This window comes from Triturus cristatus, chromosome 3_2 (assembly GCF_964204655.1).
Source record: "Triturus cristatus chromosome 3_2, aTriCri1.1, whole genome shotgun sequence".
NCBI lineage: Eukaryota > Metazoa > Chordata > Amphibia > Caudata > Salamandridae > Triturus > Triturus cristatus.
The window spans coordinates 489,461,373-489,475,339 of NC_140584.1; the positions used below are offsets into that span (position 1 = coordinate 489,461,373).

Here is a 13,967-nt window from a genome sequence, read left to right on the forward strand (position 1 = left end):
ACACTTCTCAGGAAGGTTGCTCAGAGCATGAGCTCCTAACGCAAATGAGAATCTACAAGTTTCGGCTCTGAATTTCGTCAATCCACCATCCAAACTTACCACCCAGTATTATCAGGCGATTTCCGTTCTTTGTGGTCTGGTCCTATTCTTGTGGGCAGGACTGCATTGCTATCATTCCTGCTCTAAGCGCATCACTGCAGGCAGAGGAATGGATGATCTTGCAAATTGTTGAAGTACAGGGGCCTCAGAGGGTAACTGATTGTTTGGGGTCACGGGTTCACTGACTTCTTCCCCTGCCACGTGCGTATGTGATCCCAGGATGCTCTGATATTTCTGGAACAGCTTCTAGTTCTCCAAGCCTGTTTTTGATGCTGCATGTGTAGCAGCAGGAGTAGGACAGAGGTGGACTGTCCTGATACTGGGAAGGAGATTGGAGACAGTCTTGGGTGCACCACGTGGCCAGGGGAACAAGTGGAAGACCACCAGGGTAGTAGGAGTGAGAAAAGGCAGCCATAGATCAAGCCAGGGGGTATGACGAAGAGATGCCGAAGGGAGGATATTCATGATTTCAGAGTGAGCATCTTGTTGGAAGAGTCACAGGAATCAGGGCGTATTCTCTCCCTGGGGTATATGGAGTGTTCATATTCCTTCCTGGTCCTGTTTTGATTTTGGTAAGTTGGGGAAACCCACCCAAATTGCTCTGGTTGTCTGTGACAACCAAGGACATTGAAGAAAGTACCCAGAGCACACTCCAAACGCGTCCTGCTCATCCTCAAAGGTAATGAAGACTCCCCTAGAGTAGTACATTCCCCTTTCCACCATTATGCTGATACAGCTACATGGTTTAGCCACCAAGGTTTCAGAGATCTAGTCAAAGGAGGGTGCTCCAGCACTCTTAACTATAATTTTTCATGATGACAGAGTTGGGCACTCTATATTGGAGCATTTTTTAATTGAAGACTCCCACGCATCATTAAATGGACTGGTAGTGATCCTACTCCCACTGATCAGCCTTGTTTACCAATATTCTTCGTCCTTACATCATTTATTGGCATGCTGCAGCTGCGCAGCAAGATTGTATAACTCAAGATCCAACAAGCCTAGTCCCCCTCTCTGTCTGTCAATTTTCACCACGTTGCTCCTCTTCCCACCTCATACTAATGTGAACAGTAAACTATCAAGTTCTTTGAGAGAACAGACAAGCCTAGCCCCTCTCTATGTCTGTCCATTTTCAGCACTTTGCTCCTCTTGCCACCTCATACTAATGTGAACAGTACTCTATCAAGTTCTTTGAGAGATCACACAAGCCTAGCGCCCCTCTCTGTCTGTCCATTTTGAGCACTTTGCTCCTCTTGCCACCCCATACTAGTGTTAACAGTAAACTATCAAGTTCTTTGAATGTTGATCTTGGAATTGGGCATAAAGTATTTTGCAACACATATAGGCACCGGCGTAATGGCGCCATTTTAGCAACCACAAACCTACCTATCAGATCGATGGGAAGAGCATTCCAGAAATCCACTGAGCTCCTCAAGCGCACATCACTCTCACCATATTAGTCTCCTGACTCAGCCCCTCAGGACTCCAGAGTGGGAATTTCTCTGCCTTTTCTTTATTTATCACAGTCCTGATGCCCTGCCAAACCTCTCGAGTTCACTCCAGAGTATCGGGACGATCCCTGCAGATAACAAGAGTATCATCTGAGTATAGCATTATCCCACCCTTATTCCCTGGTCTTTTAATATATCCCTGAGTCTAATAGCTAACTACTCCATCGCCCACACAAAGTCGTTGGGAGAGAGGGCACCCCTGCCTGATACCCTTCTCCACAGACCATTTGTCGGACACAGTACCACTGGATCAGACTCTTGCCATAGGTGCTGTACCCAACAGTTTGACCCACACCAGATCACTCCGACTTTAAGAAAATCCAACACAATTTGCATCTCTTTTTTAAAGGGCAATCTCTTAAATCTTGAAGTTCCGCCTAGTGAGTTAAACACATAGTAACTATGGAATGTACTATGTTGTATTTAAATGAGGCAGACCTTTTATTGAAAGAACTGTGTACATGTAAGCTTGTTTTCTGCTCACTGCAACGTTGTTTTTTTATACAACCACATTCTTTTGTGTGTATTAAATGAGAACAGTAAAATAAACAGTGCAATCACGGTGGTATGAATTTGTCCAAGAGAACAATACTATACATACTATCACAATATTTAGCGATTAAATTATAATGGCTCCAACATTTCCCCCAAATCTTGCGATGTTTATGCCGACATACCCTGGCTTTATAGGGAATGATGTCCTGCAATTTTGCACAGCAGTCCATTGCTGCCTGCCATTTGGCAGTAGGAAGAGGGCCAGGGGAGTTCCAGTATCAAGCGATGTCTCATTTGGCTATCATTGTCGCAATACTAACCAAGGCCTCTTCATCTGCCCACATCTTTCAGAATACCCAGGAGTGCAATGCGGGGAGAACGGTTGACCAGAATTCTTGCTTTTCTAAAGAAGGTGGAGAGTATTTCAGGCCAATACTTTACCATGGTAAGACAGTTCCAGACAATATGAAAGAAATGGCATTCGCTTGCATTACATCAGGGTGAGGGAATTTTACTTATGCGCTATAGCCTCTTAGGGGGAAAAATGTAGTGCGCAAATAAATCAACTGTATGCGGCGAAGCTGCAAGGAAATCTCCAGTTTGAAAGGGGTCATTTTGTCATCTCTCCAGTCGCTGCAGGGGTCACACACAGCTCTCCCATTTTTCTCTAAGCACCCAACATAGGTCCAGAGCACTCATAATTATGGATCTGTACATATGTGATATACCTCCTTTCTCTAGTGGGCTTAGGGTGAATTAGGCTTCTAGCTGGCTTCATTTCAAAGGCTTCTTCCGAGCGGGATGGTGAGAATCCAAGACATGCTGCAACTGTATGTATTTATGGAATTTGGCTTTATGGAGGTCAAAGTCTGCTTGAAGAGTCTGGAACAACTTCATCTGTGTTCCCTGTCAAATATGGAATGGAAAGAAAGAAATGCGCTATTGCAGTGAGATCCCAAAACCAGTTCTGGAGGATCACTAAGGGGGAATTCTGTAACATCGTAGAGAAACAATGGTAAGACTTTTTGATCATTTTGAATAGAGCCACTTTGCCTAGAATGTTGAGAGGGATGTTGGACCACTTACTTAGCTCCTTGAATCTGAGCCAGCAGTGGGGTGAGGTTAAGTCTCCATATCACCCCCAGCCCCAGTACAATGTGTATTGGAAGCTGAGCATGTGGAAGGAAACCAGGATTGCTAGCCAACCGTCTCATTGTCCCCCTTGAGAAGGACCAGCAGTGACTTCAACCAATTGACTTATTGTCCATAGGCCTTGCAATAGATTGCAAACATTTAGATCAATCGAGGGCCTGTATCATGGGTTAGACACAAGAGAAGTTAATTATGGACATAAAGGCAAACCGGTCATCCAAGTCACAGGTCCTCCGGACTGCACAAAACTATGCATCACAGCCACACTACCAGGGGTTCTATTGCTAGGGTGAAGAGGAGAGGTGAAAGGGTACACCCACAAATCAGAAATGGGGGAGAGGGTGTCATTTAATTTCACTTATATTTGGGGGTGAGCATATTAAACTTTAACAAAGGATATGAAGTGGGACCTAAATCCCACACAGAGCAATACTTTGAAGAAGGAGGACCAATCGAGGAAGTCGAATGCTTTCTCAAAATCTATAAGCATAAGGTCTGTGGGGTCCCTGAGCCTATGATGCTGCAGCAGCGCGAGATGTACCTTACGAATGCAGTGTCGGGTACTTCGATGACGGATCAAACCACAACAGTCCAGGTGGACAAGCGAAGTAGCCATCTGTAGAAGCCTATTGTCCAAGACCTTGGCATAGACCTTGGTCTCAGAATTTATAAGGGAGATTGGGTGATATGAATAACATTGATCCAGGGGATGTCTCACTTTATGAATGACCACAATGGTCGCTAGACCAAGTTCAGATGGAGGCAGACCATTCTCCATGGCTTGTTGGTACAAATGCAAAAAGTGGGACAAGAGAATCGACTTGCATTTGTTGTAATATTCAAGCAGGAACCTATCTTCACCAGGGACCTTCCCTGGTTTCATATCGTCAATAGCCACCTCATTCTCCTCTAGCATGATGGACTGGTCTAGGGTGTCTAATGCGCCCAGAGTCTCAAGCGGGATTGGAGTGTTCACAAGCCGTCTACTTCTGTCAGGCATATACCTCTCAATAGTAAGAGGCAAAAGCAGAGACATTCTCTGTCACTGTCTTGATTTGTTCTCCTTTTGGGTCTCATAGCTTAGGGATCACTCTAGAGGTGACATCTCTAGTTGCCAGCCAACAGAGCAGTTTCGAAGTTTTATCCCCCCACTCATAGATTCATCTGTGCTTGAGGTGATCCAGCACTGCTGAGCTTCCTCTAGGCACAGTGGCGGAAGGAGAACCTGTAGGTCAGTAGTTGTCAAAGGATTTTCTCATCCCCCTTAGTAAGGTATACACACTAGTTTGGGCACCTGCTGGTTTTTGTCTTTATCCTTTTTTTCAAGAAGGCTTTAACCTTGCCACATAGGGTGTCTTTTACTGCAGCCCACAGTGTCCCCAGGGATGCCATTGAGGTCACATTGGGTTCAAAACAGGATTCCTGTTCTTGGAAATAGGTTCTGTGACTACTGTGGATTGACTAGGCACTATGCATTAATTCGCAACATTTGCAACACCCCACCCCGGGGGTCCCGATTCTTAATTGTAATTGGAGAGAGATTTGAGATTCTCTGGGGTAGGATGCTTACAGCCTTTGCAAATAGCACTATTGTAGCTGGAAGGAATAAGTAATCAATTGTAGACATGCTTCCGTGTGCAGTCAAAATATGGGTATATTCCGCCACACATGGATGCCATATTTGCCAAGCATCATACAGGTCCAGCAAGGCTGTCCAGTCAGCAACCACAACAATTCACTGTGGCCTTGCTGCCCTTGCCCTGGTAGATGAAGGGTCTAATACTACAGTGAAATCCTTACCTATAATAGTGGTGAGAGGTCAAGGTGGAGCACCCGGTGACAAGAGCTACTTCAGCACATTATGGGCCCTTTCTAGGATGAAGTAGGGCAACAACTTGTCTGATGGCTTCCGGGAGGAAATACAGGTTTCAAAGTACCATTCGAAGGAGGGTTCCTCCACTCTCTCTCTGGAAAACCAATGAATCTCAAGTTGTTACTGTGCACCTTGTTATTTCCATGTGCAGCTCATGCCTCTAACATCTTGGAGGTTGTGGTGAGGTGGGATACAGTGGATTTTAGTTCCAGAACTGTGTCATGCATTCTCAAGCTCAGAAATGCAGCCTCTCCTTTCAGAGTCCTTATCTACTATGTTAAGCAGATCTTGCCATAGTAGGGGGATGCCCACCTCGCCTATCCTGGTTTTGAGAGCTGCTCAGTCTGGTTGTATTGCTTGGAGTATTGTGTCAGTACCTAAGAGTGCTGACTTAGCAATGGTGCTCCAACTGATTTGGACGTCTCGGATAGCGGAGAGATAAATGTGTCTATTTTAGTTTTACTTGTGAGGAAGCAGGACAATCTCTCCCCATGACTGTGGAACTGGCAGAAGGCGGCATGTCTGGGTGGCAGGCACAGCAGATCCCTGAGTCATCAGGGTCCACAGCATAGAAGCACAGACATTGGCAAGGTGGGACTCAGCTCAAACTCCTGGGGACAACAAGATACTGAAGCAAATTACCTATGAGATCTAAAAATGGTTCATTCTGCTGCAACGATGATCCAGCAGTTCACCTGTGTGGGGGCTTCAGATGGTGGTATTGCTGGGGAGGGGGTGGGCTGAGGAGGGGTTGGGCATTTAATCCAGATACTCCCCCAAAAAAGATGTGTTATGACCACCCATCTCTGACTGGCATGGGACAGATGCCATTTATTGGCATAAAGTCATACAGGATTCACCAATGTTTTCCAGTTGGTCTGGGCTGTGGGCCCTGCCCTCCACAACATTCCCTCAAGCCTCAGAGCTAGACCTTGATCGGGATGCAGGGGAATGTGAGATGAAGGATGGTGTGGCATCACCTCCTGCAGGAAACCAGATAGCATCATGGGAAGAGATTGAAGTTCTTCACCGGTCTGCTTGCACTGCTGGTCTCCAGATCCACAGAAGGCATCACGTGCAGCCATTCAGTTACCCTGTGAGCGCTGGTAGAAGCAAGTTTCTGGAGCCATTACTGGGAGGAGGAAGGTGTGCAATCTTCAGCATGTGTCCTTTCCCTCCTGCTTTGACCCAGAGGACCTCTGGGGCAGTTTAGGCTTGCTGTAGAAGGTTATGGGCTGGAGCCCTCTGGTCTACCGGGGACCTGTGGTTACAGTATGTGAGTCCGTTATTTGGCTGCTATAACAGAGCCCACCAGTTGGTCAGATGAAATGTCAGGCTTTTATGTGTGGGTCTTGCAGGGCCACCTCTACTAGGTTAGCTGCTCCAGTTTCCATCGTCTTAGCTCTGCCACCTCCCGGTGACAACTCAGAGGCCAGCTGGTTTGTGGGCTCTGCCAGGTTGCCTACACCATATCATCCCAAAAAAAGATGGGTTATGGCCACCCCCCCTACTGGCATGGAGATGAGGCCATTTATTGCCATGAAGTAATACCGGATTCCTCAGGGTTTTCCAGTTGCTCAGGGCTGTGGGCTCAGGCCCTCCAGAATGTTCCCTCAAGCCTCAGAGCCAGAAGCTGATTGGGCTGCAGTGAAATGTGAGATGATGGATGGTGTGGCCTGACCTCCTCCAGGAAAACAGTTAGTGTCATGGGAGGAGAAGGAATCCCTTAGCTGGGCCTGCTTGCACTGCTGGTCTCCAGTGCCACTGCAGGCAGCATGTGTAGCCAGTCGGATACTCTATGCGGGCTGGGTAGAAGAAAGTTTCTGGAGCCAGTACTGTGAGGAGTAGGAGGGCAATCGTGCAATCTTCAACAGAAAACACACAGTTACAGCCTACTCTCAATTTTAATATTTCAAACTGCAGAAGGAGGTTGTGTGAGCTTAAAAAGTAGGGGAACGTATTTTCACTTCCTAATGAGATGTAAATGTAATGTAAATTGATACTTGTATAGCGCACTACTCACCCGCAAGGGTCTCAAGGCGCTTGTACGAATACCGCTGTGGAACCCATCCTGGCTTTCCCTGTGAGGTGTCCACTCCTGGGCACCCCCAAGGTGGAGGCCAGGCATCCTTAGCGTTGTGGGGGCTGTTGTGGAGATTAAGCAAGCTATTGCCCAGAGTTTCAGAGTGGGACTCCATGATTGGAATAGGCACCGAGGCGAGAATTATCAGGTCCGTGGAATTTTTGAGCCCATGACCCACCGAGGCGGGGAATTGAACCCTGGTCCCGGGCTAGACCTCTGCATCAGGGTCTGCCGCTCTAATCATTGAGCCACACTTCTCCACTTTAGATAAATTCTAGAGATAAATTAAATGCGATAGAGACTTTCTTTACTTAGAAGCTATTTTCACAAAAGAACATTTTAGAGCTTTCTTTGATGGGAAAGGGTCCCATAACTCAATATTCATACCATTGCTTCATGTTTAGCCCTATGATTAAATAATAACCTCTAGAAGGCATCAGGCCCACTTCCTTTTACTGCAAAAAACTTCTTCCTAGCTATGGCACAGGGCACACAGGCTTAACTTAGAGGTAATCTGTGAAGTATTTATGCAGTGCCAAAACAGTAATAAATTCACTTAAGAAATATCACAAACAAATTCAGAAACATAGAGTATATTTTAATAAATAACAACAAAATCCAATAAGGGGAACCAGAGATATCAATCTTTAAAGTTTTATTTGAAAAAATAGATCGCGGTAGACCAGGACCTGGATGTGATTTGAGTCAGAACATGATGGATCACACGTTGGATACAGAGATAAGGTACAACCTGGTTGGAGGATTTACCTTATAACTTTGTTTAAAAAAAGGAACACCAAAGTCTTCGGTAGAAGCAGGCAGTGGTCGAAGAGGGCTTCACGACGTCGACTAGTCATCGAACAAAGTCTCGGTGAAGCTGTTGGTTTTTGGCAGGAAAGCTCAGAGTGGAGTAAATTGACAGTTCACACTCTTACAAGGCCTCTTGCGTGTAGGATACTTTTGCTGCCTTCTCCCGGTTGCGACTTCATGGTTTTCACTTCCTAGCATTCTTCAGTGGGGCAAGGATGTAGGTTGTAGCTGAATAGGGTTCTACAAGGCTGGATTCCTTCTCTGTGAGGTCGTACCCATGAAGATTTGCTGCACAAAAAACTCAGAGCTGGGGATAACCTGAATCTTCAGCCCAGCACCAATGCACATTGGTCAGTTCAGATTGGCAAGTGTGTCCTAGCGCTCCAAAACCAAAACGTTTCCAAGTCCCAGGATTTCAGGGGTGGTCGTAGAAGCCCACCCAGACAAGGGTTCCAGCACCTCAGGAACAGCATTTAGGGGGGTCAGGACTCACTTCAGCAGAAGCCAGCATCAGGGCTCAGGTCAGGTCCAGTTGGAACGGACAGCTTGTAATCTGCAGGAAGAACCACTTATAGCTTGTTGTGTCCCTTTAACTTCAGCAGGAGATCAGTCTTATGAACCTTGGAGTCCACTTCTTTGTCCTGGGTACAAGAGGGAACAGGTCCAGTCCTTTAGGGCTCCTCTCATGTCTGAGACAGCAGGTTAAGTCCTCAGGTCAAGCAGTGTTGCCACCTTTATTCATACCTGGCACCGTGTGGCTGGGGGTGACTCCTGGCTCCTCCCTAAACAATGGTAAAACTTTTCGCAGGGGTTACCCTACCCACTTTTCTAGCATTTACTCTGGGCCCCAGAGCAAACAACCTCACAATGCTCTCGCTCTCTCTACCTAAATCCAAGATGGTGAAACCCTTTTCCCCTTATGCAGAGCCTGTGTGCCCACTCCAGAGGTGTGGTCAGGGAAATGAGCAACCCTTCCTCTTTATTCACTTAAAACCAGTTCTGGGGACAGTTCCCTCCTCACTGGGATTGGTGCCTGCATAACCGTTGGAACAAAGAGTGGCCTGTCCCCTGTCCAGGGTCATCTGACATGTGCCTGTAACAGGGGAAGACTTTTAGTGGAAATTTAGGTTTCTTGGCACTGCCCAAATAGTAATCCTGCCAGAGGAACAGGAACACCTCCCCACATCCAAGCCTTTGCCTCTGCCATGGCAGCAGTTTTCACACCTCATTTAGGTCTTGAGCACTCAGAGGGCTGTAGGTGAAGGCTTATGCAAATTAGCCTGCAGAGGCATTGGGCAGGGAAATGGTAACTTTCCCAAATGTACCTTTTACTTAATATTTAATAAACGTCAGACTCCTTCAGTGAGTTGTGCGTTTGATAAATATTAAAGAGTCCAAGAATGACATCCCTAGATGTTTCCTAGTTGAAGATAGCATTGCTAAATTTAATCGTGCATCCCAGTGTTTCTCTATGGAGTAGTCAACCTTGTTACATTGAAAATAGCTTTTAGGTGCTAGTCACTGTAGGGACATTTTTAATATTAACTTTCTAATTGTCCTACTTGTAAATATCATGAATGTTGCATTATATGCTATGAGGCCTATTCAGGGGTGACTTAATATTTTTAAAGGAGGGTTTAGATATGTCAAAAGGGTTTAACGTGACGGGTCGAATTGCAGTTTGAAAACTGATTTAATCGGGCTACAATGGTAGGCCTGAAGCCACGTTTGCACTGCCACTGTAGCAGATGGCACAAAATGTTCTGCAGTCCAATAGTGGCATTTAACTTACAGGCCCTGGAGACGACTTGGACCATATACTAGGGACTTCTAGGTAAGTTAAATATGCCATTTAAGGTTAAGTCCATTCTTCGATGTTAAAAGCGGCAGCACGGGCATTTTCCCACTGGTTAGTAGAGGAAAAGTGCACAGTGGTCTACTGTCAACAAAACAGATAGGGCAAACATCTAGGGTACACCAAACAAAGGATGGTCATTTCCTACAGGTGCTCAGTGGATGACAGTTTACAGACATACCGCAGTAGACAAACATCCACTAATTCAGCCCATGAAGACAGATTCAGTTTGTAATGAATAGCCTGTACAATGGTTCCATTTGGACGATTTCCAACATAAACTTTCAGTGTTCACCCGCACATTAGCTCTATTAAGATGTTCCACCTCAGACCCATAACGTGCCAATGGAGGTATTTTCATTTCAGTGGTTTTCATCAGAATACTCTACATATCTACAGTTGAATTTTGCTAAAGATCCTGTGTTAATAGAGCTCTGGTCTTTGCTGCTTTTAAATGATCATTCCAGTTTAGCTTTCTGCCAAACAATATATTCAGATACTTACAAGATTTTACTTCCTCTACTTTAAATGTATCTAATAACCAGGTGCACTTTCCTATTTTTTTTCCCACCAAAAATCATTATTTTAGCACTCATGTTTATTCTCTGCAGTGTTCTAACATGTATATGAGGGGAAGTTGCAGAATCTGCAATGAAACACAACATTCCTACATTTCTTCTTAAAACACAGTACCATGCTTGTGAGGGTGGGAGTAGCACACGCAACAGAAAAGCCCCCAAAACACAACAAGAAAACATCAGATTTGTCACTATTGCCTTACACACGGATGTCATTCTTGAACGATGCAACTGGCCTCAGTCCGCCATTTTGAGAAGAGTGGAAAGCATGCGGCTTCGGCGTGTTGGGCACAAACCTCTCGGGTTGAGAACGGAGACAAACTATCTTACTTTCAGAAAGGATTTGTAGACTTGACTTTTCCCCATATAATTAGCTCTGCCATGCTTGTTAGTCACCAGAATCAGGATTACTTAGCGCCAGGATGCCTTCGGGTTGCAGGGCTCTCTATAAATGTCTTAAAATAATATAACAAAATGGATACGAGGCTTTGCCAGCTGCCTCAAAGTTTGAGACATTAGAACATTTCCGAACTGCAGCAAAACAACCCTAGCTACTGGACCCAAGAGTAAACCTCGCAACCTTTGATTTATTTATGGAATGGAAGTGCACACGACTCATCCGTTTAATGTTTCAAAACATAACACATTAATGTACCTTTTTGTATGTTCTTTCCTGGCTAATGAATCCCAGTCACTGCATAGGCAAACCTGCCAAACACAGCTAGGCTGGCCTTGGCAAACATGTACCACACAAAAAGAAAAGATGCTGCTGCCTTAGGGTGGGGGCTATATGCGTGCAAACAAAATGTGACATGAAGAAAAAAAGAGCAGTGCGAGTGCTCTCTAGCAGGCAGGTGCACTTAGAGTTGGTATAGAAACCTTTTTGAATTTCAGCACACTGCATGAAAGTATGACTCATATTAGAGCAAACAAATCTGTAAATTTAGCCTTGCAGGATCGAGGCTGCCTTTTCTATCTCGCTCAGTAGTTAAACCACTAGGAATGAATAATGGGACACCATTAGAAACGACGACATGGAGTTCTCAGCCTGGACGACTGTGAAACCAGAACTTAGTAAAGCTGTTGCTTCACCTTAATCAAAGGTTAGAAATCTCAGGTACAGATTTGGTTTTATATTTTGACATATACTGAAAAGGAAAAGGGCAAAGAAACTCCAGTCATTAAATCTAAGTTTCTTCATCTATTTAGCCAGACTCTTAATTTAGCAGACAGACCAAGGACCTTATTACGAGTAGGCCTGGGCTAAAAATCTGTTCCGCTCGCGGAAATTGCGATAATTTGACATTTTCGCGTTCCGCGGAGAGCGCGAAAACGTCAACATTTCCGCAATCCGCATTTTACCGGAAATTTTTTGATTGCTCGCGCTGTAAAATAATACATTTTTGCGTGCGCGCGATCGCCTTACCTGAATCCCCGCGTTCGCCGACAAGTTTTCCCAATCCGGTCGCGTTCTCCACGAGATGTTGGATTGTTGGTAGCCATTTGCGCTGTCTCGCGACAGTTCGCGCCCGCAGTAAGTCATTCGTCGCACGATCATGTCTTTCTTCTCGCGATCATGCACCGCGAGACAAGTGAAAACAAGATGGCCGCGCCCGCGAGCAACCGCATGGGTAAGTTGGCAAGCCGCGACCACGCAGAAAATACCGCAAACGGGCGGGAAAAAACTTCCGCATCTTTGCGATATTTCTGCGTGTTTGCTGAGATTTTTAACATTTTCGCGATAATTTGCGAAAGTGAATTTCGCAAATTCCGCCCACCCCTAATTACGAGTACAGTATTCCATAGGACTGCCATACTTGCGGTGGCGGTCCGACCACCACCACAATGCGGGCCCACCTACAGTATTATGAGTGTGGCGGTCGGACCGCCAAAGGACCGCCGCATCTGCCAGGGAACCAGGATCCAGTGGAGGTTGCGCAGTGGTCAGGAGCAGGAATATGCTGGCCGTACTGCGGCGGCACCGCCAAGCATATTCTGAGTTGCCTGTCCACCCCCTTTTCATGGTGGTAAGCCTGCCATGGAAAGGTTGCTGTAGAGGCAAGGCCCCTGTGCTGCTCCTGGGCCGGGGGTGCATGCAGTGGAGCACATGTTGTGCCTTCCTGGAACTGCACCCCTGTTCCTGCACGGTGTGGCATGCATGCCACACATGCAGGAACGTGCTGCAGGAGCTGTCATGGCAGCAGGCTGCATGTTATGTTAGGCTCTCCTATGAGCCTAATAGCCTACCACTATGAGACTGCCGCAGAACCGCCTACCCGCCATGGTTTACAATCGCACCGCGGCTATGGCGGTCCTCCTGTGGACAGGGCGATGGCAGCGCTGCAGGAGGACCTCCAAACTCGTAATAAGGCCCAAAGACTCCAAAGACTTGGATACTGTTGGTTTTGTTAAATTGTCAACAGTGAGGGATGTACTTAAGATATCTATTTACTCCCCTTTTATAATGCTTTCTATTCTTAAGGTCAAAGAAAATCTAAACTCAGTAGGCCTTGAAATAAAATAAAATCCGACATCATGATGGATGAGGAGAACATAAAACCACTACTTACTTGCTGTGCTGGTCTTGCCATAAATCAAATTATGTACCCAGGACAACATTAATATCGTTATCCCCACAGAATCAACTTCATGAGAGATAGCGAGTTTGGGACTGAGCAATATGAAAAATGGTGTAATATTTTGAATTGTTGTGTCGAATAATTAAGGTCAGGTTTCATTTATTTGCATAGTTAATTAAAACTGCTGCAATACCAAAAAATTCAATTAAAAACAGAAATGTACATATATAAAACTCCTTACTTCACATTTCTTGTATTTATAAATTCTTTCTAAAAAAATTGCTCTACTTAAGCAAGTAAAGCGAAAGGCTATGTGTTCACTTTTGTTCCAGCTGAATTCATTGTCGGCTAAATATGCTGTCAGCTCCTTATGGCAATAACTGCAACGTCTGTTATGTCCAGCAAGTCGTTGTAATTCGCTAGGGGGATAGTACTTATTCCAGTCCTTACTTCCTTTCCCTGGTTATGCCCTAGTTTAGTTAGGAGAAGATTGACCCCGGAAAATAAAGTGCAGATGTGCCAGTGGAAATGATGAATATAGAGGAGTTCTTCTCACCTCCTCCTCGCGGTCTTGCTTGTCTTTCATACAACTAGGTTCTTTTATAACTGCATTACTGGCATTTTCTGTTTGCATAACCTCAGGTACTTTACTACACGACAATTCAGTTGTGGATCGTTAGATGCAAAGCATGCCAGTGCTGCTTGCCTCCCGGTGCGAACCCCTCGTAGATTAAATTGTCGTTTTAGCAATTGCTTCCGTTCTTTTAAAAGTTCTTTACAAGAACATAGTATATGCAATAGGTCTTCTGATGCTGATCCACATAAGCGGCATGTAGAGCCCACTTTCCCCTTTAGCCAAGGTGGTATGTGCTGTATACAGGGTAGCAGACCAAGCCTATATTTCATGAAGCTGATTTTTATGTTTTTTGCAT

The 13,967-nt window shown here is 45.4% G+C and overlaps 1 protein-coding gene across 1 annotated transcript in view; it reads right to left on the minus strand.

Annotated features, from left to right (window-relative positions):
• Positions 1 to 13,967, minus strand: part of NRIP3 (nuclear receptor interacting protein 3) — a 204,013-nt gene that overhangs the window by 43,958 nt on the left and 146,088 nt on the right. The gene's annotated exons all lie outside the window — the stretch shown is intronic.